At 40.9% G+C, this 27,051-nt stretch overlaps 1 protein-coding gene and 1 long non-coding RNA gene across 13 annotated transcripts in view; one reads left to right on the forward strand and one right to left on the reverse strand.

The window, feature by feature from the left end:
* The window catches only part of PLCB4 (phospholipase C beta 4), a 422,343-nt gene extending 409,007 nt beyond the window's left edge, over positions 1 to 13,336 (reverse strand). For 5 of the 12 annotated variants that reach the window (XM_073792670.1, XM_073792675.1, XM_073792666.1 and 2 more), the window contains exon 1: positions 12,827 to 12,998. The gene's annotated coding sequence lies outside the window, so the exon portion shown is untranslated. Of the gene's footprint in view, positions 1 to 12,826; positions 13,007 to 13,093 lie in introns of those variants that run through there. The other 7 variants (XM_073792668.1, XM_073792669.1, XM_073792671.1 and 4 more) reach the window with 5 other exon arrangements.
* Positions 12,751 to 21,648, forward strand: LOC141276526 (uncharacterized). Its single transcript, XR_012326221.1, has 3 exons — positions 12,751 to 12,886; positions 21,220 to 21,298; positions 21,565 to 21,648. It is a non-coding gene; the product is annotated as an uncharacterized lncRNA (long non-coding RNA).
* Positions 21,649 to 27,051: the final 5,403 nt, after the last annotated feature.

A 27,051-nucleotide genomic window follows, 5' to 3' on the forward strand; every position in this document is an offset into this window, starting at 1 on the left:
TGTGTGAGAGAGAGAGAGAGAGATGACATACTTTAACTTCTGTAACAGGAGGTGTTTAGAAAATATTTAACATAGATCAAGAAACAGCAGTGCAATCCTATAAAAATATGTCAATAATTACTAGTAGAAATAGCAAAAAAGTTGAAAGTGGTTCCCACTGGAGTTGGGGTGGGGGAACAGGACTGCAGACCAGGCAAGGGAGTGTAGTTTTTACTAAAGCCTTTTAGTATTAGTTGAATATTTAAAATTTACATGCGAATATTGGATAAAAATCAGGTATACATTATAACTTTTCAAAATATATTGTACATATACTTCAATTAAAAAAACTAAAAAAAAAAAGAAAGAAAGAAAGCTGGGACAGCCTTGGTTTGATAAACAGTGGAACTTTTCCAGAAGGTTTTTCAAACATTTGCTGCTCTGATTTGAGGAGTGGGTTCCTTCTGGTTGTCAACCTTGATGTAAAATCTGTTGGTCCGTCATGTTTATAAATTCAAGCTGAGAAAATAAAAATTAACATGTGACAGAACGGTTCAAGAGAGCTTGGTTCAAGCAGAGTCACTTTCAGGATAGGTATTAATACCCAAATCATCTGTGCTTTTAAATTTCCTCCTTTTCCTCTGATAGCTGCACAAAAAAATCTCTGTGTGGGCTTCCCTGGTGGCGCAGTGGTTGAGAGTCTGCCTGCCAATGCAGGGGACACGGGTTCGAGCCCTGGTCTGGGAAGATCCCACATGCCACGGAGCGACTAGGCCCGTGAGCCACAGTTACTGAGCCTGCGTGTCTGGAGCCTGTCTCCGCAACAAGAGAGGCCGCGATAGTGAGAGGCCCGCACACCCCGATGAAGAGTGGCCCCCACTTGCTGCAACTAGAGAAAGCCCTCGCACAGAAACGAAGACCCAACACAGCCATAAAAAAATAAACAAATAAATAAAATTAAAAAAAAAAAGAATGATCCATGCTTTAAAAAAAAAAAATCTCTGTGTGTTACTTATGACAGATGGGAGAGGAACTTTACCCAGTTACTTTGAAAGTCTTTCAAAGGGAATGAAAAATGGACAGAATGAGGCCAGACTTGAGATTCTCGGAGGGCCTCACAGGTCCAAAATGGCTCTAAATAAAAGGAAATATTCATCTGTATTTCCACAAGGCTATCGTAAAAAATTTTCCCATCAGCTGCAATAACTAAACTGTCACCCTTCTAAATGTTCTCTCCATTCAAATCTGAAAAATCATATATCTCGTAATTAACATACTTAGCTAGCACTTTTTCAACATAAAGCTAAAAGAAATTTTCTAAATCCCAAAAAGATGCCAATTGTGAAGAAGGAACCTCATAAACGCTACTGACACCACAGGCTTGGGGAGGGGAGAAGGTGAAGACTGTTAAAGCCACACTTTTCATAAGATTCAAACCGATGTCCTGAATAATGAGTTCCCTCCTGATTTGGAAAAGATGCTCTCCTAAAAACAACATTCAGCAGAATATTTTCCTTCAATTAAGTAACAGCTCTCTTGCTTTCTCTCTTTGGCGCTGGTTCATTCACAGGTCATTTGGAAAATAAAATGCTACAAGAAAATAAATACAAAGCATTTCAGATTACCAGGAGACCCACTTAATAAAAATAATCTGATTAAATAAATGTTTTTTTCCTCTAAGTTTTCAGCCAAGTTTGAAATAAGAGAACTTCTCTGGTTTTGGGTCTAACACACTGTAAGAAAATTAAGCATAACTTGATTAAAATCGAACCCATAAAATAGAAAAAACTATATGAGAGTGTACCCACAAGCAATAAGTGACAAACTATCTTCAGGGAAGTGTCTCCTCTGATTCTAGTATACTAAGAAATTGAAATATCCGAATCCCTGTTAGCAGAAATCACGAATACAGACTTTTCAAGTTACTGATCATCTTTCCAAATGAATTGTTGTGGTACTTCTCAGTAACCAGTGTAAACAATAATGGAATACTTTTTACCCTCTGTAATAAGTCTGCAGATGACTTCAATTTATTAAACGTGGCACCTCTTCTGCTTATTCATCAGACTGGTTTCCTAGCTTGGCAATAATGGCAGTTCATTATTCATTCATTGAAGAGACGCTGAATTAGTCTCTAATATGCAGATTCTTCCCTTCCCCAAGAAAGTCATGCTATGGCTAAAATTTGCAAACCATTCAACAGAAGAACTGAGGGCAGAGCACCAACCTAGAGCTGAAATCAATGAAGGCTTTGAGGAAAAAATGGCAACTGTGCGAGGTGTGTAAGGGCCTGTAGGATTTGCCAGTTGAAGAATGGGGTTTAGTGCAAAGTCAGCACAAGCACTGTGGCCACAGACTTTATGTTCCTGGGATTTTAATATAGCTCAGTATTGTTGACCCAAACAAAGGTGTTAAAACTTCACTGCAGAGGTTTAGCCATGGATGGTTTGTATTTGGCAAATTAGGGGAATAAAGTTAAGTCCTGAAAGCAACAGGGCACTGTAAAAGCATTTTAGAGGTAATGCTATAATAAGCTTTGCTGTGTGCAAATGACTTTAGCTGAGTATAGAGACTGGAGTAAAGGGGTAAAAACGTAAACTTATAAAGTAGTTGTTTATTTGTCTCTCTCCTCCAGGGAACTGCAAACCCCTGAGGGCAGAAGCTGCAGCTTGCTCACTGTTACAGTACCTGATACTCACTTAATAGCTACTAGAAAACATGAAACATTGAATGAATGAGAGAGAAGGCAATAGGAAATTGATTGAAAGCTTATTGGAACAACCAAGGCATGAAAGTTGAGGACAGAAACTTAGGTAGCATCAATAAGAATAGAGGAATGGATAGAAATTCAAGATATTAATGGTAAACTCAAATAATTGGTGACTGTTGGATTCACGAAGATTTAGAACCTAAGATGAGACATAGATCTGGAGTGAAGTTGAGGACTTCTGTTTTGGGCACACTGATTTGAAAGTAGCCATAAGACTTCATGTCAAGATCTCCAGCAGACAATGGGATATAACTGAAGCTCAGACAAGTTAGGGATATGGGAGTCATCAGTGAATAAGTGGTTGTAAAAAAGGTAGAAGTGGGTGAGTTGTCTTGTACTGAAAGAATATGTACCATAAGAAGAGTCGAGAGCAATTCAGAGACCTCCAGAGGATACCATTTTAAGGGCTGGGTGGTGGAAGAGGTGCTCAAGAAGGCCTGCCTCTGATATATGAAAACAGTATCGAACGGCCAAGCAAGGCCTAGGAATCAGGAACTTCAGGAATCTACAAGGGTAACAGCAAAAATGAATTCATCTAGTGCAATTCCTTCAGAGTGAAGGGATGCGACTTCCCCATTCACCAACTTGGGGAATTTGCACAGCAGCAGTTGTTAATAGTGTCTTGGTTTTCTGTACCGTAAAATGTGGAGGGAAGAAGAGATGAATTCTGTCATTCCTTCCAGCAGTCTGACTTTATGATTCTAACCAATTCATTGCTTGTTCATTCAGGACAAGTACACAAACTAAACAGAGTCCAGAGCCCAGAGTCTTCACCTTTTCAAACAACAGCACCAAGAAAACAAGGGAACAGATGAGCCTGAAATCTGAGTCTTACTGTCATGCTGAACAATGGGAAAACACAGCTTGTTCATTTCTCCTCAGTGATGCTAATGATTCAGTTACATTGACTTCTTTGAAGAAAAATTACTGTTAATAACCTTAATTTCCTCCTCTTCTCTTTCCCCGGGTACCTGACATTTTAGATAAAATGTTTTCATAAAATATTAAAAGCAAAGGAATTATATCTTAGGTATCTAACTCCATGTTGTTTATGGACTTTATGAATCCCTTCTGTCTCTTCTTTCTAGAGCCTACAGTTTTGGTTCTTCAGGTAAATACATAAAGTTTCCCATTCTGCTCATCTCCCAAGAAGCACAATCCATTCCAAGTGAAAAAAAAAAAATTAAGTGTTACTCTAAGGCCCACCACACATCTTAGTGATATCAGCCATGTGACGTTATGGGACATTCCCGACTTCCATTTAAATTTAGTCCTCATGGCTACAGTTTTCTTTTCTTTGGCCACAAAACCAGACCACAGGCTTTCCAGCCTGGCCTGACCCACGCACACCTCTGCTCTAGAACAGCAGGCAGGTAGAGTGTGCAGTTTGCCAGCCCAGACCCATTCACCATCCTTGTTCACTCCTGCCTCTTCGCTCCTGCCCTCTAGTTTCTATCTGAATCAGCTAATGGAAGGCACCAGCCAGAGTCTAGGGGACAAGAGGAGAGTGATGTAGTTATATTTATTTCCCTGCCATCTTCCTGCAGGGACATTACAGGTTGACTGTGTCCCTCTACAACAGGATACATCTCTTGTAGGACAGCTTTTCTTGCCCCTTTACTTAGAGTAGGAAAGCTCCCCATCGTTGCTAAGTCCCTCTTCAGCCCTCACCCTTGTTGTGGTTTTGTTCCCTACACCTGCCCATACCTCCTGAAGGGTCTCCTTATGAAGCCTTCTTCAAAGGACTCAGTCAACACCCACCATCTGTTCCCCAGCAGGTCCTGAATGACACAAGATTAAAGAGTGACCAGGTGGGGCCCTCCACCGCGGCTTTCAGAGATATCATCAAAGGAAATTGTCTGTAAATTGTAAAACGCTATGACATTTCCATGAACAAAACCTAGTACAGACTTTCCTGAATATGCAAGGTTTTAATGCCAAGGAAACATGACTGAATCCTACCATATTTCTACAATTCACTGTGTGTTATAAAAATAAACACGCAGAAAGCATATAATCAGAATCCGAATATCACTGCCAACCTCACCAGATTTTTTCTTAAAAATGGGTATCTGGAAAAACAGATGAAAGAACTGAATCCATCTTTGAAAACAGAAACAATATTTCATTTCCTGCTATTTATCCACATCGAGATTTACTAACTCTGATAATATGATACTTTAGGGTGATTCCAAGTCTTTCAAGGGATGTCATAAAATTCTAAAAATTAACTAATAATTCACTTCATATTATTGAAAACAACTATAATTACTGAAGTTAACTTCTGAAAGAAGTTGAGAATCGGTGACCTAGATTTTCTGTATTTTTCCTAATGTCTCTAAATGAAAATACAGTGTAGTTTCTAATTTATACAGCCCTTTGTCTATATATCACTTCTAACTAGCATGGAAATTCACTTCAGGTATCTATTAAATAATAAAACTCAATAAAATAAATTTATCTCTGAATCTTCTAATTCTCAAAGTAGAAAGTAGAAGGTAAAAGAGATTCTTAAATAATTAAGTACTTGAAAGTCTAAAGCTATAAATACACCTGGATAGAATTTTTAGCAATGAAATTAATTTGATTTTCCCAGGTCAATATCAACCTCTGTTGTCTGTGCAGCACCTCACTTTTTTGACCATATACTCAAGGGTGTTTATGACATGTCCCTGGTCTGAGGAATTTAGAGGTTCACAGCTAACCAAATTGATCAGAATATAGATTTTCAACTCAGATTCTACTCAATATCTCTTTACTAACAACTTTCTTAATTGGCCTATTAATTGGTAAATTCTTTTTGATTAAGTATTGTATTTTCAAGGAATTTTAAGGACATAGACTATTTCTAAAGTCATTTCCTGGTGTACTGTATATAACTGAGATCCAACTGAACTAGTAAAGCAATGAAACAATGTGGGGCATGCTTCAATTAGACACCATATTCATAATTTGAGGTTCCAAAGGCAATTTGGCAGTGCTCCCTCAAAATGTAAAATGTGCATACCTTTTTGACCAAATAGTTCTATTTCTAGTAATTTATCTACAAGAAATTCTCACACATGTGCTTGAAGACATAGGTACAAAGATCTTCAGTCTTTCAGTTTGCAACAGTGATAACAGGAGAATGGTTAAAATAAAACATTGTACACCCATAGTTTATTTATGGTACTACTAGAGTTTATGTAATGTTAGAAAAAAAAATATAACTAGTATATGGACATGGAAAGATCACCACAACATACACTAAGTGGCAAGTAAGCAAGTCGCAGAAAAACATACACAGTACGATCCAGTTTATGTAGTAAGAAAAAGGCATGTATACGTACTTATATATGTAAATGCATAGAAAAAGGAGAAGAGAGAGGTGCTCTAAACTGTTGCCAACGGTTATATCTGGGTATGGGTGTAGGTGGGAAAGGATGTTTTACATTTTGTTTCACATTTTGTTTCTGTGCTTCTGCATTATCACTGCCATTGGAACATATTAATGTATCACATCCATCATTTTAAAAACCAATGAAGACAAAAATTTAATAGAAATTCTAGAGGGGGCTCTGGTGATTTATCCAATGATAGTGCATCAGCAGACATCCTATCTCAAAGGACTTCAGTTTCATTTGATCCATTGGGATTCCTCCTTTAAGAGCCAAAAGGAAAATGAGGGCTGTTAAGTAGATTGCACGTTGAAACACCGACCTGCAGAAACAGATCTACATTCTGTGTGCCCAGGACAAATCCAGCAACTACCAAATAGCAGGGGGAACATTTTGTGACTGGTTAGAGTTCAGATCAGTAATGTACACAAGAGACCCTCCATGTCCCCATAAATGGAGTCACGCATTTCTCCACACTTAGGTGGTCTTATTTCAAAGGAGCCCGCGAAATAGGAGAGAAAGCCCTGGCCTTCCTCCTTCAACTCTGCAGACTTGCTAACATCTTAGAAAAATGAGGGAGGGGAAAAACAGGCAGAAATTCAGACTCTGAAACTAACGTCCACTGGAAACAAATGGCCATAACCACCTTTGTAAGAAATTTAACAGGGGGAAGAAAAGAAAAGCATGAATAAAGAAGGCACCATGCTTACTTAATCAAGACAACACTAGTTCACAAGGTTTCCAAGCACTTATACTTGACAAAGCTCAAAGTGGGAGCTCATGAGCCGAATATGTTCCACGAACGTGTTTTGTTTCGCCAGCCCGTGGGCTGACATGTTTGTTTCCACTGTAATTATTTCTAAAGTTTTTGCAATGATATCTCACGCTTTAAAGAAATCTGTATTTCATGCTTCTCTTGAAAATGAAGACGTGCTGGCAACCCTGAGCCCCACGCCCACCTGGCAGAAATATAATAGACCTGGCCCCCAGGAAGGGTCAGGGCAGAGCTCCCGATGCACACGGCCTCCCCATCCGCTAAGGGGGCTGACACCTGGGCAGCCCCATGATGCTTACCTGGCCCTCAGAGGAATCAGAGTGGGTCACACCTGATTGAAACCATGAGGAGCCTCACCCAGGAAGAGCTGGCCCTTCAGAAAACTAAATTAGGTTTTAGCCTACCCTGAAGCAGCATTTAGTAACCTCCCTCCCAGGTATCTGCGGAAACAAAAGCATCTAGGATTAGATAAGGGCACGTGGTTTTATCTTCAACTTCCCATTTCAATTCCGTGGTCAAGGCAGGGTTGCCAGAAGCTTCTCTGTCATACCTCAGCCCCGTCACTTAAAATAATGGTCTCAAAAGTTTTCACTGTAGCAAACCTCTTGGCAGCATGTACCTGAGTGGCAGGTAACACAGCACAGTGATTAGAAGTTGGAGTTCTGGTGTCAGCCTACATGGGTTTGACTTCCCATCTCTAACTTTCCCTCCCGGACGTGAATAACTTCACCTTTCCCAGCCTCAGTTTCCCCATATGTAAAATGGAGATACTATTAGGAACCGCCAAGAAAAGCTGTAGGGAGAGTTCAATAAAGTGGCACATTTTAAGAGCTTAACCTACATCTGTGGTTTTGTTACTGTTGTCGCCATCAGCGTGCCCGCGGAAGCCCGTGGGGAAACAGGAGTCACGACACCTCCCCGTAAACATCACAGATCCCCAAATTATTCTGGCAGATGCCCCTCTCCTTCCAGGCCTAACTGGCTTCATACGGTCCTTTTTCAAAGCCTGGCTGGGAGACACAGACGCCCTGGGGATAGCTTCCAGCTCACTGAGTTCTTCGAAACCCCCCAGTCACAGAACTTCGAGGCAGTTAGGGCTGAGTTAATTTGAGGCCCCTCTGTCCAACTGCAGTCACAGAGTCAGGCAAGTCCAGAGGAAGATCTGGCATTCACAGTAGCCCTAAAAGGTAACTAGAACTTCTGTGTTAGTAGAGGGGCAGGGCAAGTGTCCCTTGTTAACAGTTTTACAGGAACTGGCACAGCCTGCTTTGTATGGATAGGCCACTGGCCTTTGCCCCCTATGGAGGAGGAGAACAAGGGGGTGAATAGTCATACTGGTAGCCAAGAGCATTTGTAGCAATAGCAGCAGTAACACAACAGCTGGCATCGTTCACACTACACTGCAGGGCACTTTTGCCTTATAGGGTTATCCTCCTCATTTACAGATGGGGCAACAGACACTCAAGAGTCACATACTAACACATGACATGGCCAGGATTCAAGCTTGGGTCCACCTGATTCCAGTACCCGAAGGTCACAGCAACTTTACACTGTTGAAAGCAAACCCCAACTTACCGCCCCCCGCCACCGCCAGCTGCCTCCAAGAGGAAGCATCTCGAGAGCAGTGGTCCTTTAACTTGAGTGGGTCGCAGACCCCCCTTCAATGTGATGAATCCTACAGACGCTTCTCAGCAAAATGTTTTGAAATGTATAAAATTAAGTACAGAAGAAACCAATTATATTGAAATATACGTACCAAAAAAAAAAATTTAAGGCACACATAGTAAGGTACGTGCTTCTTTTTACAACCCATTAAATGCCGAGACTCATCAGTGACTCTAATACCTGCCCTAATTGTCATTTGGAAGTAAGTGAAAATAAAGATGTATTTGCCAGCTAGATGGACCTACCAAATGCCATCATTAGGCCATTAGAGGGTGGTCCTGAGGTGAAGAGCTCCTGTCCTGGGGGAGACAGCAAAGATGTCAAGTGTAAATCTAGTGGTCTGTGTTCTCTTCTCTCTGAATGAGCTGCTTATAATTAGTTTCTTTGCATTACTGTGTTCCTCCTGCTCTGAGGAAATGGCTACTTCATTCATATCAGGGAGCCAACCACCTCCTCTAATTGTTCAGGAGGAGAAAAATGCTATAACAAGGGCACTATATCTTAAAGCAATGATTTGACTGCCCCCAGGGTGGCTCGGTGGACAGAGGTGGAATTTCCTAGCCCTCTGCACACCAAAGGATTAGGGGACAAGGGCCCTAAAGGAGACTCCTGGTCAAGGGGATAAGATAACACTATCTTGCAGTCACATGGTATGCGACCTTCTCACTGAAGGTTCTCTAGGTAGTAGGCAAAGGGGTGTGCAGAGAAAAACCATCTTCTGATTTATGTCCCTTTCATCTATTTTTGATTCCGCAAAGAAAAGGAAAGTAGATGGAGTTCACACAGAGAAAACAAAACCTCTGCTGGCCCTTCATCCTCTTGAACACAAGGATCTCCCAATGACTCTGGGGTGAATTTTAAAAGCAGGCTTCATTCCAGTAAGGACAATGCAAACTTCTCACTCATCTACTTGGTGATGCATTTTCACCCAGCTCTCCTTCCCCGGGGGTGAAGTAAACCCATTTATATATCTGGTGAGCTAAAGAGTTCCAGCCTGTGAATGCGCAAAAACTTATCTCTTTCTAAGGCATAACTAGATAAGTAATATTACACCTTGAGGAAGTATTTCTACTTCCAAGGAGAAGGCTTGATCAAAAGAAAAACTATGAAACAGAAAAACAAATATTGAGGAATGAAAGAATGACCTACACAGGGTTATTATAGTTCCTAAATATTACAGAGAAATAGAAGAGTGCAGAATGGACAGTACTGAGAATTACTGAGTGTCCTCACAGATAGTAAAACCACAGAAACTCAGCGATGAAGAGCTGTATTGATTTCCTGATAGGTGGTAAGTCTTTTTGGCAGGCACTAATAAGACACACAAATTCACATTACATGGTGAACAGCAACTATTTTAGAAACTTCAGTCTGGACATGAAATATACTAACTGTGATCATTAAAGCGTCTCCATTAGTCCTTGACCTCATTCTGCATATCAAACACACAAGTTCTTGGTTTTACAGAACTCACTGTGATAGATGGCTTATTAAAGACCTGGGTCCTTCGTGCTAATAAACACGCTGTTTCATCCTTACTTTACGAGTGGTCACAAACGACGAAAATTCAGTCACAGTCTGCAAAATAAGTTTAAGTTTCAAAGAATATTTTTACCTCCCCCAAAATACTTGAGCTCACTATTAAAGACATTTGTGGAGAATGTAAGAAATACATAATCTTTCTTTCCTGTGACTGTATTACATAAGGGCTGTGATCCACAAAGATCAAATTTATTCTCAACACAAGGTTTTTAAAGTAAAAAATAAACTCGGCAACTAATTACTAATGTATTTTTTAAAAAATAATCCACAGAAATAATTGATAGAATGAAGGAATTCGATAATTTAAGTTTGCCAGCTACATCTGAAAGTTTGGGGGAAAAAATGCAGACACAAAATCCAGAAGCCGACTTATCTATCACATCTTTTCACAAATTGGCATGCCATCTGATGGGTTCAAGGAAAACAACACAACAGCACTAAAACTCAATTTTACCTCAATTTTAACTTGGAAGATGGGTTAGGGCTGAATATCTGTCAAGCCTTAGACATCATTTCAATTCTTAACAAATCAAACCCCAAAGTGAATTTACTAGTATCCTAGGAAAATACCATGTTCATTTGGATTGCCAAATATAACTGTCCTGCGTTGCCAAAATCAGCAGTACGCATTAATCTAAAGATGTTGGATTTGTTCTTAAGAAAGACAAAATAGCAAGGCCAAAAGCACTGGCTAAGTCTCTGCTGGGGATGAAATATTTCAAAGAGGTGATACCGATTTAAAACTCCATTTCTGCAAAATCATTCTGGTAACCCTTAACACTTTTTAAACTTCCCTATTTCACTATCTCATTAGGCAAAAACACACCCCCTCAAGATTCCAGGGCGTAGAAGTAGTTTAACATCAATCACATTTTTCAGGCACACCAATTTTAAACTTGCAAAAGAGTATTTTAGAACAAAGCTCTCTGTGTGGGTGTACATTTGTAAAATAAAGGTAGCATTATCCCAACACATATCAATGTGTACCCAGTGATCAAATGGAGTCTTAGAAATTCTGTTTTGACAGTTACGTGTAGAATAGCATTTTCACCAGGGATTAATTCAGAGCTAGGTAGTGATATCAAAGCTAAATCAAAACTAAGTTGGGATGGCTGAATAATAATATAGTTGTAGAAAAGTATAATCAGTAATCTAATATGGGCTACCACAGATATGTTATAATAAGTTACTCTCAAAGGGTTACTAGTTATGGCAGCGAAGTCTCTCCTGTCCATAAAAATGCCAATAAAAAATGTTATTCTGCTTAAAAAGTGAATTTTTATGAAAACAGGTGTTCTTTCAAGATGGCCATCATTTATTAAACTTCAAAAGGAAGATGACATAATAGATAAAAACACCAGCTGAAAAATATGCAAGACTGTCCTATCAAAACACAGCATTCTAGATTACATAATACGGATAAGGGCAGATTAAATCACATGCCCCTGCCCAGCTAAATTTTTGTCCTTCTGCATGATTCTAATAACTTAGGCCACTGAAATTTGAAGCACACAAAGTATTAGGTTCTCAGTTCAAGCATGTATTTTTGAAACCAAGAGTCTTGAAAAAACAAAAAGGATAAAGTTAAAATTTACACACACACACAAATATGTTTTTTTTCTGAAGAATACAGTTCCTCGGACACCTTATTAACCTTGTAGATAGACTGCCCAGATAAAGTCACTAGTTGCTTTTACTGGTCAGTCTACTTTATGAACCCGATTTCTCTTTAAAGGGGAAATAACTATTTTAGATGTTATATAGCTAAAGTTTGAATGACATCATTACCAACGAAACAGAATTATTAAACAGCTATCTCCACACACTCAAAACTTAATTTACAGGCCACCATGTATCACATTTACGGTAAAAATGGTGACCTTCCATGGACGTTTTGGCCAGAATTAAATTTCGAACATGTGCTTTAGAACAATAGGTAGAATCACCTCAAGAGTCATAAAGAAAAAAAAAAAAAGTCAGAGGGCCATCTCCCAAACACATGCACATTTATGAAACTATAATGTGCCTTTGCATTTTTCTCTAGAAAAAAGAAATGCTAGTTTTATGATTCTAGATTAAGTTGCACTGAGTCACACTGGGAAATTGAAGAACTCCGTATTTCCATACTTCTGTAACAGTACTGCCTACAAAGTCTACAGTCAGAAGTATTGTACTATGTAGACAGGGTCTAATTAGTTACGGAAAAGGCAACTTCAAAATTCTGAAAATAAGACAACCTTTAGTCTCCATCATTTGTATGCTCTTAGGAGGCTGGAACACAGCCCCCAAAGAGTGCCGGCCTGTCAGTGTTGTCTTAAGTGGAAATGGTCAGTCATTTCTATTATTTCCCCAAAAGAGGTAAGAAGAGTCACACGCATACACATTTACATGGCGTTGCACGGTGCCGACAATTTCCAACCAAAATAATCATATTCACGTCGAGCCGAGCTATTTCTAGCCAGAAGCGGCGAATGTCTGGACTGAGTCTAAGGAAACCCAGCGGGCGATGACTACAGGGGAAGGGGGTGGCGGCGGGGACCCCCGCCTCCCGCGCGCGCCGGGCGCCTGGCACCGGCACCTGCACCGGCTCCGGGGCTGGGCGTCTGGGTGCGCGCGCGCGGGCGCGCGTCCGGGACGCACCCGCCGGGAGCAAACAAGCCCAGCGGGCCCGGGCGGGCCGGAGCATCCTCGGGCGGGACCCGGAAAGCCTTCTCCTACCTGTCACTTTGCCTGGAGCAGCTGCCGAGGATGCGGCCACGGCCGCCGCCTGGAGACCCAGTGGGTGCGCGCGCGACTGTGCGCGCGCGTGTGTGTGTGTGAGCTCTTGTTTGCGGTGCGGCTCACTAACTGCTCCCGGCGCTACCAACCCCCTCCCCGCAGAAAGCTCCAGCCGCCGAGCCCCCTCCTGGCGCGCGGGCCCGCCCCCCGCCCCGCCCCCGCCCCGCCCCGCCCCCGCCCCCTGCCTCCAGGGCGCTAGGTTCTCACCTCAGCCCCCGGCGGGGGTCTCCGCGGGCGCTCCCTAGGCAAGCAGCGGGGCACCGCCGGCCCGCTGCGCCCGCCCTCCCGCCGGGCTCGGCGTGTCCCGGCTCCGGGCCTCGCGGCCGGCCGCTCCCTCCTTCCCAGCCCCCGAGTCTCCCTCCTCGTTCTCGCCTCCCGGCTCTGGAGCCCGAGCTGTCGCCTCGCAGCCCCAACCTGCCCGGGCTACGGAGCATGCCCAGTGCGGCGCTCCCGGCCGGGCTGGGGGTGGGCAGGGGCCGGGCCGGCCGCGAGCCAGCGGGGCGGGGAGGGGGCGCCAGGGGTGGCGGCCGGGCTGGGTGGAGGGCTGCTCCGGGAAACGATAGGTGGGGCGCCCGGGGAAGCCGCCCCGCAGCGCGCTCCTCTGGGGTCTCTCCGGCCGCCCCCTGGTGTCCCAGCGCCCCCGCGCGTGCCCTGCTCCTGGGGTCGGGGGACGCACAGCGTGGCGCCTCGCGAGCACCACCTGTAAGGGGTGGGGGACACCCCTCTCCGATTCTAGACGCGCAGTCGGCTGTGGGCCCTGGGGCTAGGGTGGGGGTTAAAGAGTGGACAGGGGTCAGGACTGGCGAAAGCTGACAACCCAAAGCCTTTGGCGAGGGTTTATTTGTTTATATTTTGTTTAATAAACACATAAAGCGCTTACAGTGCTTCAGGCACTGTCATAAAGGCTTTTTATTCCTGTAATTCTTAAAACAATCTTCCAAAGCAGGTACTACTCTCTCCCCCCCAACCCCGGAGGCTTAAACTGAGCCACAGAAAGATTAAGTGGTTCCAAAAAGTCTTCCCCCATGTGCAACCTCAGAGACGCAAACCCCCCAGACTTTGGTCCCTGGGATGCTGGGGCGCAGCTCCAGCCAGTTTTCGGCCCTAATTCGGCCCCAGGTGACTCTGAGTCACCCACGCATTTAGACCCTAATGGTGTTCCCTTTAGCATCACCCTTTGTGTGGACCCTCATAACGTGAGGCTCCAGGACTCCCTCCAGGGAGGGCTCCCTCCTCCCCGAAGCCACCCCGCCTCCTCATCTGGGCCGGCGGCCACCAAAACCCGGAGACGTGGCACCTGCGCATTGGGGACTGGGGCCACGCTAGCAGCTCAACTGGGCATGCTCAGCCACAGGAGCTGGTCCGGCTGGCCAGGAGGAAAGAGCGAGCCTGGCCGCTACTGAGCGGTGGGGAGTAGAGGGGGGAAGTGGGCGCAAACAATAGCCAGGCCCCAAGGACTAGAGGCAGATGTAGATGCAAAAGGCTCATTCTCCTGACACATCCTGGCGTTTTTCAGGCAGAGCAAAGAGGAGGGTGATCAAAAGTTTACCAACTGGGCATCCTTCAGTGGGAGGGGGCTGAGGGCCCGCTGACAACTCCTCAGCTCAATCGCTAAACTGCAATCTTTGCTGAGCCCTGAGAAAAGCTGGAAGCCACCGAGCCTTTTGAAGAAGCCAAGAAAAATAGCCTAGACTGAGTTTCCCTGCAAGATCCCAGGGAAAAGCTGTGAGGCTCTTCACTGTTGGAGTCTTCGAGATGTGGTGATCTTGAGTGATGACAGGGTACTATGACCGCTCTCCTCAAACTGTAATGTGCACACAAGTCACCTGGAGATCTTGTTAAAGTGCAGATTTTCATTCAGCAGGTCTGGGGTGGGACCTGAGATTCTGCATTTCTGACAAGCTCGAGTGCCATGGTCCTCAGATCAGACTTTGAGGTTGGGTCAGTATTTTAGGCCTGTTCTCTATTTTATATTTAACTAAGGCTTAGAAGGGCTAAGCAATTTGTCCCAGCCAACTGCTCACACAGCCAATAAGTAATGTAGCTAGTTTCGAACCCAGTTCTGGAGGACTTCCTGTGTAAGTTCCTGTATTCTCTGCGTACCACCCATAGACAGATGAGCTAGAAGCTGTCGTCTACGTCTCTTGACTGTTTTAACAGTGGAACATAGTACTTCCAAATATAGTACATCAGTTAGCCCTTGCTGTGTAAAAACTACACCAAACTTAGTGGCCTAAAGCAACAACTATTCGTGCAATCAGCAGAGCAGTTGTCTGCTGTTTTCTGCTGGCTCCATTCATGCAGATGGGCACGTGGAGTTTGGATGGCTAGGATGACAGGGTGTTTTCTCCATATGGCTTTTTTATATGGTGAGCTCCTGGCTCCCAAGAGCAAAGGAAGGCAAGCCCTAGTTTAAAACAGCATTTCATACCTCCGTTTGCTAATGTCCTATTGATCAAAGAAAGCCACATGGTCATGTCCAAACTCAAAGTATGGAAAAATAGTGAACTTCAATTTCTGATGGGAGGAGAACAAAATAGAGAGGTTTTATGTTTTGGTGCTTGGTTTTTTTTCCCTGAATCTACTACATACACCACCTTCCATAAAAGTAACCCCCCTGCCCTAGGGTTCACTCAGAGTGTCATAGATTAAGCCTATCTTTAGTTTTACATATTGGTAGACCAAATCACAGCAGTCATTTTCTGTTTTGCTAGGTCTTTAATATTGAGTTTATTAAGGAACCTCAATTTAGAGGGTTTAAATAGTTAAATGTTATTTTGAAGTACAAAGTTCAATTTGATTCTTTTGAACTTGTCTCTTCTTCCCTTTAATAACATTTCAGACAGTCATTCACTCAACAAACAATTTTGAAACCTTGATCAGGGATGGCCTCTCTGAGGATGCAGCATTTGAACAGAGATGGGAATAAAGAGAGAGATGTGCATATCTGGGGAACAGTGTTTCCAGCAGAGGGAACAGTAAAAGCCCTGAGACACGAGTGTATTCGGCATGCTCAAGAAACAGAAAAGAGGCCAGACTGGAAGAGTGAGGCACAGAGTGGGTGGATTTGGGGTCACAGAGGCAGCAGGGAGCCAGACCGTGGAAGGCCAATAGAAAGGACTTTGGGCTTTAGTCTAAGTGTGATGGAAGGCCATTGGAAGGTGTAGATCAGGGTGGGGACATGATCTGGTTGACAGTATAGAGAGCTTGCATTGAGAATGCCCATGGGGACAAGAGTACAAAAAGGGAGCCCATTAAAAGGACATAGCAGTGGTTCTACATGGGCAGATTTTATCATTTTCAGTTCTAAAACTTAGACTTTTAAATATTCAACCTTAGACTCAACTTAAATCCAATCTAGTCCCCATTGCAGGCTCTAGCTGGATCCTTTACTCCTTGAAATGGAAGGCTGGTGGCACAGGATCTAGCCCTTAAACACTTTGTCTCCTGCCCCTTGCCCTTGCCACCTGAACTTCAAGGCCTAGTTCCTCCAGCGTTGGTCAGAAAAGAGGAAAGAAAGGGATGAGTGTCTATCCTTGCAGCCATCGTGGTCCTTGCTTGACTCACTGTGGCTGCTCCTCTGGATAAGAGACCAGTGACACTGGGGCAGGTGTCCCCAGAGCCAGCTTTCTGCTGTGGAGGACATAGTGAGGCCCTTGGAAGGTCCTTCTGGACCTCCCACAAGTCCCCTCCCTCTAGCTCTGCTCCTTTTATTCCAAGCCCCATGGTTCTCTCCATGGCAGTTGAGCCCAGTGCATCTTACTGCTGGGGCTCACATGCCAGGCAGGCCACTGTAGGGTGGGGCACACACAGGAAAGTTATCCCAGCAGCCTTCCACAGCGTCCACTGGAAGTACAGAGAAACTAGAGAAAATTGCCCATCCCGGCCAGGCTAAAAAGTTGGTAGGGAAGGAGGCAGATAAGATGGAGCTATTTCCGTCACAAGGGGATGCCTAGACCCAGTTCTTTCTCAAGAATGCGGATCCCTGAACATGTCTTTGTACTTAAAAGGCTCTAGTTTTCAGTTCTGGGGCAACATCTTGTTACGAGAATTAACATTCAGTTCCTTATTTCAATTTTTTTAAAACCTATGTGTTATTGTTGCTTTATATGAAACAACATATAGAGGATATGAGAAATGAGGACCTTTAAGTTAATAGTCACACCTGTGTTTGCAAAAGATCATATTGCATTCTTTTTAGAGAAAGGGCAGTACATCTCTTGTCCTGATTTAAAGTGGTACATTAATCGCAGCTTCCACCTAGCCCTTTACGTGCGGTCTTTGGAAATGAAAAAGTCACCACTGGCCCATTTGTCCAGTTTGCCTTAATTAAGGACATAATCTTTCAAAAGTGGGCAGCGCACAAAACAACCTGACATGGGCTGTCTCTGCCCCAGGGTGTCTCCTCACTAACCTTGTGTGTCTTGTTCCACTAAAACTTGTTAGGGGCACTGAGAACCAAAAAGAATGGTAATCAAGAAAATTGCCTGAGGATTCAGTTTATGTAGAACACAATGGCAGTTGGAAAAAAAAAAAAGAACAAAACACTAAACTTTCTGTTAAATCAATTTTTTAAACTCTTTTTTAAAATTAATTAATTAATTCACTTATTTATTTTTGGTGGCATTGGGTCCTCCTGGCTGCGTGCGGGCTTTTTCTAGTTGTGGAGAGTGGGGCTACTTTTTATTGCAGTGTGCAGGCTTCTCATTGTGGTGGCTTTTGTTGCGGAGCACGGGCTCTAGGTGTGCAGGCTTCAGTAGTTGTAGCACGTGGGCTCAGTAGTTATGGCTCACGGGCTCTAGAGTGCAGTCTCAGTAGTTGTGGTGCACGGGCTTAGCTGTTCCGTGGCATGTGGGATCTTCCTGGACCAGGGTTTGAACCCATGTCCCCTGCATTGGCAGGTGGATTCTTAACCACTGCACCACCAGGGAAGTCCCAAATCAATTGTTGATTGGAGTGTAAAGGGAAGATAAGAAGAAAAGTAGAGAAGAGCATCTAATTCCATTCCAAACAACTTGACTTGAGAATAGAATTTTCCATGTGTGATCTAGTCTTAGAATTTGACTAGAATGTAGAGGTTCAAACCCACTGTGTGATAATGATGGTGGTGATGATGGTGATGATGATGGTGATAATTGTTTTTATGGAAGTATAAAATACGCAATAAAGCATGAAAATCTTAAATGAGGGACTTCCCTGGTGGTCCAGTGGTTAAGAATCTGCCTTGCAATGCAGGGGAAGCAGGTTCGATCCCAGTTTGGGGAACTAAGATACCACATGCCACAGGGCAACTAAGCCCACGTGCCACAACTAGAGAGCCCACGTGCCTCAACTACAGAGCCCACATGCTCTGGAGCCTGCACGCGACAACTAGAGAGAAGCCCACGTGCCACAACAGAGAGCCCACACATTGCAAAGAACCCTGCGTGCAGCAACTGAGACCCAACACAGCCAATAAATAAATATATATATATATATATATATATATATTTTAAGTCTTAAATGAGAGCTTGAGGAATTTTCACTTATATAAATACCTATATGACCACCACCAGGATCAACATTTTCAGCACCCCAAAAAGTTCCTTCATACTCCCTCCCAGTCAATACCACACATGCACACACACCACCACCATCACCACCACCACCATCATCACCACCACAGGTACTAATCACTATTCTAACACCATAGAATTGTCTTCTTTGTTTCTGAACTTCATATAAATGGAATCATGCAGAATGTACTCTTCTGCCTGGCTTCTTTCGATAATTATTATGTCATAATTATTATGTCTGTGAGATTGATCCACTTTGCAGCTTGTACCTATAGTTTATTCCTTTTTATTGTTGCATTGTACATCCTTGTATTAATGTATCAAAATGTATTTATCTGATCTATTGTGATGGTAAAATTTTACAGGGATTTTTTAAAAAGTGTACTTGAAAGTCCTTGAAAGCCGATCCCACTTCCTTGTGTATTCCCTATTACTAGGACAATAGTATACTAAGTACTCCATATTTAATGTATTATTTTGTGAAAATAAAGATTATCTTGTGTCATGGTAAAGTGAATTCCTCAGTGCTTTATGCAAAAGTGCAAATTAAATTATGACATATTTCTGGATAAAAAAGGGTTTTTCCCAAGTAAGTCAAAGGACAATTAAATTATTTTTTTCTGATGCCAAAACATTTGTGATCTTTTCCTTGAAGTGTAAGGAATATGTGCTGTTAGATTTAAATTAGAAAGCTTCAAATATGGATGTCAGCATTTAACCTATGGGATATGGTTTATAAATGAGTGCACTGGTTCCCACCTACCTGATGTTTATGACAAGATTACATAAAATGAAATGAGAGCGTATGGAAAATATACACACCACTTAATGAGGCTGCTAAACTGCTGGCCTAATTGCATGATTTTATGTTTCTCTCCATTCTTTCAATGTGAACAAATCAGCTTTTTAAAAAATACAGTGATTTGTTCCTACCATCTCTGTTATGCAGCAACAAGATTAGAAAAATACATTAACTTACAATATAAATGTCAATTGCACGTTCAACAAGACTCAATGTTCTTTTCTTTCCTTCACTGACTCCATGTGGTTGGAATCACAACAAAAGCACAATTCAGTTAAATTGATTGTTCCTCCATGTCTCAGGAAGACCAAAATTTTCACCCACATGCAAAAATAAATTTCTTTGATCTCCCTCTTTTAGTCGTTTTTGACATTGTGGTTCATGCTAGCCAAGATAAAAACAATGGGTTTTTACAACTTTCCACCCAGAAGTGATTTAGAGGATCATGTGATCCAATCGCTTCACCTAATGGATGAACATTTTAAGTCTCAGAGAGGCTCTTGTGACTTGCGCAGGTCGATGGCTTACTGGGACCCCAACCTCTGTGTCCTGTCTGCTAACATGTCATTGCCCCAGCTGAGTCACTGGGTTGGGTCCCATGTTTAGGGACAGGACAGGGTGATCTGTCCATGATGGGAGGGTGCTGCAAAGGGAAGGGTGAATAACTGAGGCCATCATAGCCATCTGCCACACTGCTTCACATTCCTTGAGGGTAGGGACCATTTCTTATCTAACTTCTAATCCTCAAGGCTCAGCATGGTGCTTGGAACATAGTGAGGTAGTAATAAGTGTTTGCTGAGCTAAAAATGAATGGCCCTGCAAGCCACCGAGTGGCTGGAACCAGAACCAGTGAGTCATTTTTTACTTCTTTTGCAGCCTCACATTACACCTGAAGCGTTCACTAAGTAATATTGATTGACTCTGTTTTATAAATATCTCTTAAATCATTCTTCTTTCCATTCAAGACTCAGCTTCTCTAACGCCTCCAGGAGGAATTAAGCTTCTTATGTTTCCCCAAAGCACCTTGTACATTTCTATTTTATAGCACTTGCCTCATTGTTTAGAGTTATCTGTTTGTCTGTTTCACCTTAAAGGAGTGTGAAACTCCGGAGGGCAAAAAATCAGGATTCCAACTCTTTTTCTTGCAAAACAAATAACAGTATATATTTTTAAAATAGGTAATACAGGCACAAGATACAAAATTCAAAAGTAAGGACTACTTCCCACCCACAAGGCTTCAAGTACCAGGAGGAAATCATATGCCTGTGCCTATGAGTCTTACCATACCAACTTATATAAATGTATTCTTTCTACTTCTTACACACTATACTGCTTTTTAAATTTAGTCTATTATGGAAATGATATCCACACTAGTAGAACAACCTTAATCTTTTTAATGGTTTCATATCATTCCATTGTATGGATGTGCCATAATTTATATCAGTACAATTAATTACTACTCCTTGCTATAAGCAATGTTGAAAGTAATATGTTTTCACTTCTTCCCCATTCCTCTTCCTCCTCTTCACCACCCAAAATTTAGTTACTTTATTTTGTTAGTGGTTTTTTTTTTTTGTAGCTTTAAATATATTTTCACTTCTGTTACTTGCTTTATTGGTCTATAATAATATTTTTGACACTGGCTGTAAAGATTATCAGTATTTATATTACTTTCCACCTTTTCTCCTTCTTCCTTTCCTGAATGTTACTTATATTATTCCTACATTTTCAGGGTTTGGTTGGTATTTGATTTAGTCTTAGTCTTATGATTAAATGGATTCCCTGGTAGTCCATTTGCTCTATTTTCTCCATTTAAAACTTGGTTTGCTGAAATTTGTCCTCTAGTATCTTTTAAATGGATTGTGGGATTCATAGCTCCTAATGATTGCATGTCAAGATGTCTGTTTGTTCACTGTATACTTGAATGATTGTTTGGCTTTATATAAAATTCTTGGTTTACCTTGTCTTTCCTTCAGGACCTTATAGGACTTGCTTCTAGCATCTAACGTTGCTGTGACAAAGTCTGAGGCCAGCCTAAAGTTTTCCCCCTGAAAGGTGATTAATTTATGTATCTACATCCACAAAGAATTCTTTATCTTTCAAGTAAAATAATCCTACTAGAATATTTTTGCCTCAGTGGTAATATTTAGTGGTGAGAGATGGCATGCCTTTTTAAGCTTTAGATTCAAAGTTACAATGTCTGGAACATTTTCTTGGGTATCATTAAATATTTCATGTTCTATTATTTCAATTCTCTATTTTATTTATTTAAAATATTTTAATTGCAGTATAATTGACTTACAATCTTATGTTGGTTTCAGGTGTACAACATAGTGATTTGATATTGTTATACATTCCGAAATGATCAGCGCTGTAAGTCTACTTATCATCTGTCACCATACAAAGTAATTACAGTATTATTGACAATATGCTTTATGCTGTACATTATATCACTGTAATGTATTTATTTTCTAACTGGAAGTTTGTACCTCTTAATCCCCTTCACCTATTTCATTCATCTCCCCCACCTATCTCCCCTTGGGCAACCACCAGTTTGTTCTCTCTATCTATGAGTCTGTCTCTATTTTGTTATGTTTCTTCTTTTGTTTTGCTTTTAAGAATCTACATGGAAATGAAATCATATGGTATTTGTCTTTTTCTCTCTGACTTATTTCATTTAGCATAATACCCTCTAGGTCCATCCATGTCATCAGAAATAGCAAGATCTCATTCTTTTTATGGTTAATATTCCATTAATTACATCTTCCTTATCCGTTCATTTATCAATAGACACATGGGTTGCTTCCATATCTTGGCTAGTGTAAATAGTGCTGCAATGAACATAGGGGTGCATATATCTTTTAAAATTTGTCTCTTTATTTTCTTCAAAAAAAAAAAAATACCCAGAACTGGAAGTGCTGGATCATACAGAAGTTCTAAATTTTAAAATAAGAGAAAGAGCAGCAATATTTTCAATCTTCTAACTCAGTTTTCTTTTCATTTCCAATGTCTAATATGCTTAATAACTATTTGCTAAAAGATAAAGAAGGAAGGGAGGAATATTAGTTTCTTATTGCTGTTGTATCAAATTACTTATGATCTTAGTGGCTTAAAACAACATAAATTTATTATCTCACAGTTCTGTAGGTTAGCAGTCTGAAATGGGTCTCCCTGGGTTAAAATCAAGGTGCCAGCAAGGCTACCCCCCACTTCTGAAGGCTCCAGGGGAGAATCCATTCCCTTGCCTATTCCACCTCCTAGAGGCAGCCCACATTCCTTGGCTCATGGCCCCCTTCCTCCATCTTCAGAATCAGCAACAGAAAGTAATGCACTTTTCACATGGCATCATTCTGACCTTCTTTTCCCCCTCCCTTTCCCACCCTTGAGGATAGCTGTGATTACATTGGGCCCACTTAGATAAGCTATAATAATCTCCGAAATCTCAAAAATTTTAATTTAATCATACCTGCAAAGTCCCTTTTGCCATGTAAGGAAAGATATTCATAGGTCCTAGAGATTAAGACATGGACTTCTTGTGGAGGGGACATTATTCTGTCTACCACAGAGGAGGAAAAAGCAGTGTAGGAAAAAGTAAGTCACCTGTTCTTATGCAAATTTAATTCTATACTGCAATAGTGAGTTCCTATTAATAAGAGCTTTAAATTTTCACAGTGATCAAGCACTTGGACTATCTGTGACAGAACTGAAAATCTTGTACCTTTCAGAGCAAGGTTGAAAATTATATTGTGGCTCAAATAAGAAGGAAGATGCCTGGATTAATCTTGTATCTAGGAGGAATAAAATATATGATTAAAATATATTATTTGAAAAGTCTGTTAAAGCATTTCCTTGATGTTCTGGTTATCAATGTAGTAAGTAGTATAAGAGGTTAAATATAACTATAAAATTAAGTTTAAATTTAAAATAGCATATATAGTTTAAATATAAGAATAATATGTGAATTAAAATATACCATATAATAGAAAAGCAGATAGGTATAAAGGATTCGTAAACACTAAACTTTGAGAGTAAATGAGGAAATGTTTCAAATTTATGAGATGAAAAGAGGCTTTTCTAAACTTAATTTTTGAAATCTATATTTATCATGGGAAATAAGATGAAACAAATGGGAAACTTTTTTTTCACATCTTTATTAGAGTATAAATGCTTTATAATGTTGTGTTAGTTTCTGCTGTACAACAAAGTGAATCAACTATATGTATACATATATCCCCATATCCCCTCCACCTTGAGCCTCCCTCCCACCCTCCCTATCCCATCCCTCTAGGTCGTCACAAAGCATCGAGTTGATCTCCCTGTGCTATGCGACTGCTTCCCACTAGCTATCTATTTTACATTTGGTAGTGTGTATATGTCAATGCTACTCTCTCACTTCATCCCAGCTTCCCCTTCACCCCTGTGCCCTCAAGTCTATTCTCTACATCTGCGTCTTTATTCTTGCCCTGCCACTAGGTTCATCAGTACTGCTTTTCAAATTTCCATATATATGAGTTAGCATACGGTATTTGTTTTTCTCTTTCTGACTTACTTCACTCTGTATGACAGATTCTAGGTCCATCCACCTCACTACAAATAACGCAGTTTCGTTCCTTTTTACAGCTGAGTAATATTCCATTGTACATATGTGCCACATCTTCTTTATCCGTTCATCTGTCTATGGACATTTATGTTGCTTCTGTGTCCTGGCTATTGTAAATAGTGCTGCAATGAACATTGTGGTGCATGTCTCATGCCCAGTAGTGGGATTGCTGGGTCATATGGTAGTTCTATTTGTAGTTTTGTAAGGAACCTCCCTACTGTTCTCCATAGTGGCTGTGTGAATTTACATTCCCACCAACAGTGCAGGAGGGTTCACTTTTCTCCACACCCTCTCCAGCATTTATTGTTTCTAGATTTTTTGATAATGGCCATTCTGACCAGTGTGAGGTGATACCACATTGTGGTTTTGATTTGCATTTCTCTAATGATTAATGATGTTGAACATCTTTTCATGTGTATTTTGACCATCTGTATGTCTTCTTTGGAGAAATGTCTATTTAGGTCTTCCGCCCATTTTTGGACTGGGTTGTTTGTTTTTTTTTTGATATTGAGTGACATGAGCAGCTTGTATATTTTGGAGATTAATCCTTTGTCAGTTGCTTCGTTTGCAAATATTTTCTCCCATTCTGAGGGTTGTCTTTTCATTTTGTTTATGGTTTCCTTGGCTGTACAAAAGCTTTTAAATTTCATTAGGTCCCATTTGTTTATTTTTGTTTTTATTTCCCTTACTTTAGGAGGTGGGTCAAAAGGATCTTGCTGAGATTTATGTCATAGAGTATTCTGCCTATGTTTTCCTCTAAGGGTTTTATAGTGTCTGGCCTTATATTTAGGTCTATAACCCATTTTGAGTTTATTTGTGTGTATGGTGTTAGAGTATGTTCTAATTTCATTCTTTTACATGTATCTATCCATTTTTCCCAGCACCACTTATTGAAAAGGCTGTCTTTTCTCCACTGTATATACTTGCCTCCTTTATCAAAGATAAGGTGACCATATGTTCATGGGTTTATCTCTAGGCTTTCTATCCTGTTCCATTGATCTATATTTCAGTTTTTGTGCTAGTACCATATTGTCTTGATTACTGTAGCTTTGTAGTATAGGCTGAAGTCAGGGAGCCTGATTCCTCCAGCTCCGTTTTTCTTTCTCAAGATTGCTTTGGCTATTCGGGGTCTTTTGGGTTTCCATACAAATTGTAAAATTTCTTGCTGTTGTTCTGTAAAAAATGCCATTGGTAATTTGATAGGGATTGCATTGAACATGTAGATTGCTTTAGGTAGTATAGTCATTTTCACAATATTGATTCTTCCAATCCAGGAGCATAGTATATCTCTCCATCTGTTTGTATCATCTTTGATTTCTTTCATCAGTGTTTTATAGTTTTCTGAGTACAGGTCTTTTGCCTCCTTAGGTAGGTTTATTCCTAAGTGTTTTATTCTTTTTGTTGTGAAGGTAAATGGGATTGTTTCCTTAATTTCTCTTTCAGATTTTTCATCATTAGTGTGTAGGAATGCAAGAGATTTCTGTGCATTACTTTTGTATCCTCCAACTTTACCACATTCATTGATTAGCTCTAGTAGTTGTCTCATAGAATCTTTAGGGTTCTCTATGTATAGTATCATTTCATTGGCAAACAGTGACAGTTTTACTTCTTCTTTTCCAATTTGTATTACTTTTATTTCTTTTCTTCTCTGATTGTGTTGGCTAGCATTTCCAATACTATGTTGAATAATTGTGGCGAGAGTGGACATCCTTGTCTTGTTCCTGATCTTAGAGGAAATGCTTTCAGTTTTTCACCATTGAGAATGATGTTTGCTGTGTTGTCGTATATGGCTTTTATTATGTTGAGGTAGGTTCCCTCTCTGCCCCCTTTCTGGAGAGTTTTTATCATAAATAAGTGTAGAATTTTGTCAAAAGCTTTGTCTGCATCTATTGAGATGGTCATATGGCTTTTATTCTTTAATTTGTTAATATGGTGTGTCACATTGATTGTTTTGCATATATTGAAGAATCCTTGAATCCCTGGGATAAATTCCACTTGAACATGGTGTATGATTCTTTTAATGTGTTGTTGGATTCTGTTTGCTAGTATTTTGTTGAGGATTTTTCCATCTATGTTCATCAGTGATATTGGTGTAGAATTTTCTTTTTTTGTGATATCTTTGGTTTTGTTATCAGGGTGATGGTGGCCTCATAGAACAAGTTTGAGAGTGTTCCTCCCTCCGCAATTTTTTTGAAGAGTTTGAGAAGGATAGGTGTTAACTCTTCTCTAAATGTTTGATAGAATTCGCCTGTGAAGCCATCTGGTCCTGGACTTTTGTTTGTTGAAAGATTTTTAACTACAGTTTCAATTTCATTACCTGTGACTGGTCTGTTTATATTTTCTAATTCTTCCTGGTTCAATCTTGGAAAGTTGTACTTTTCCAAGAATTTGTCCATTTTTTCCAGGTTGTCCTCAAATGGGAAACTTTTGACACAGAGAGACTGTACAAAAAATATTAAGTTAACACAAGTGCCATTCAGGAACTTTGCAAAGGAAAACATCTAGACTGTAGCTGTAAAATGTATTTCAAGAGGCAAACTACTGATTACTACTTGGATTAACTCTATGACATCTTAATGAAATAAATAAATTCATTATTTAAAAAAAAAGAGAGAATGAAGAATAGTTCTGAGAACTGTCATGTGGATTACTGAAAATCCCAAAGCAAATCATTTATTTGAAACTGCTTATAGCATGTGGAAAAGGTTTTAATTTTGCTTAAATCTTATTTGAAATGTCAGTAGCTTCTGTGCTGCTTCTTAAGGTGGCCCTATTTCTTCCAGACCCAGAATGCAGATCTAGAATCTTGGAAGTGTCATTCAGGATGGATAGCATCTATTACCCACTGTTTCTCACTATTTTTAATACCACATTGATGCTTTTCCAAGGAAGCATGGCTCTACTTTCATCTGCTTACTGGAATGAACAACTTTGGGCTCATTTTTCTCTTTCCTGCTTTAATGTCATTTCCGTGAGGGCATAGCCACACTTTTTCAGTGCACAAGACCCATCTCTTTATGGGCATTAAAACTGGGTTGATTCAGCTTTTGGTTTAATATTAGAAAAATAAAAATAAATAGAAGCAGAAATGAGTTAAGTAAAATTATATGTAGGTACATGAGGGACTCAACAGTGCAATGGAGTTTCACATGCGGTTTCAATGAATTTAGGTAGTGCCCATCAAGTTGGCTTCTCTTACTCCAGTTTC

The sequence above is a fragment of the Tursiops truncatus genome, chromosome 15 (genome assembly GCF_011762595.2).
Source record: "Tursiops truncatus isolate mTurTru1 chromosome 15, mTurTru1.mat.Y, whole genome shotgun sequence".
Lineage (NCBI taxonomy): Eukaryota > Metazoa > Chordata > Mammalia > Artiodactyla > Delphinidae > Tursiops > Tursiops truncatus.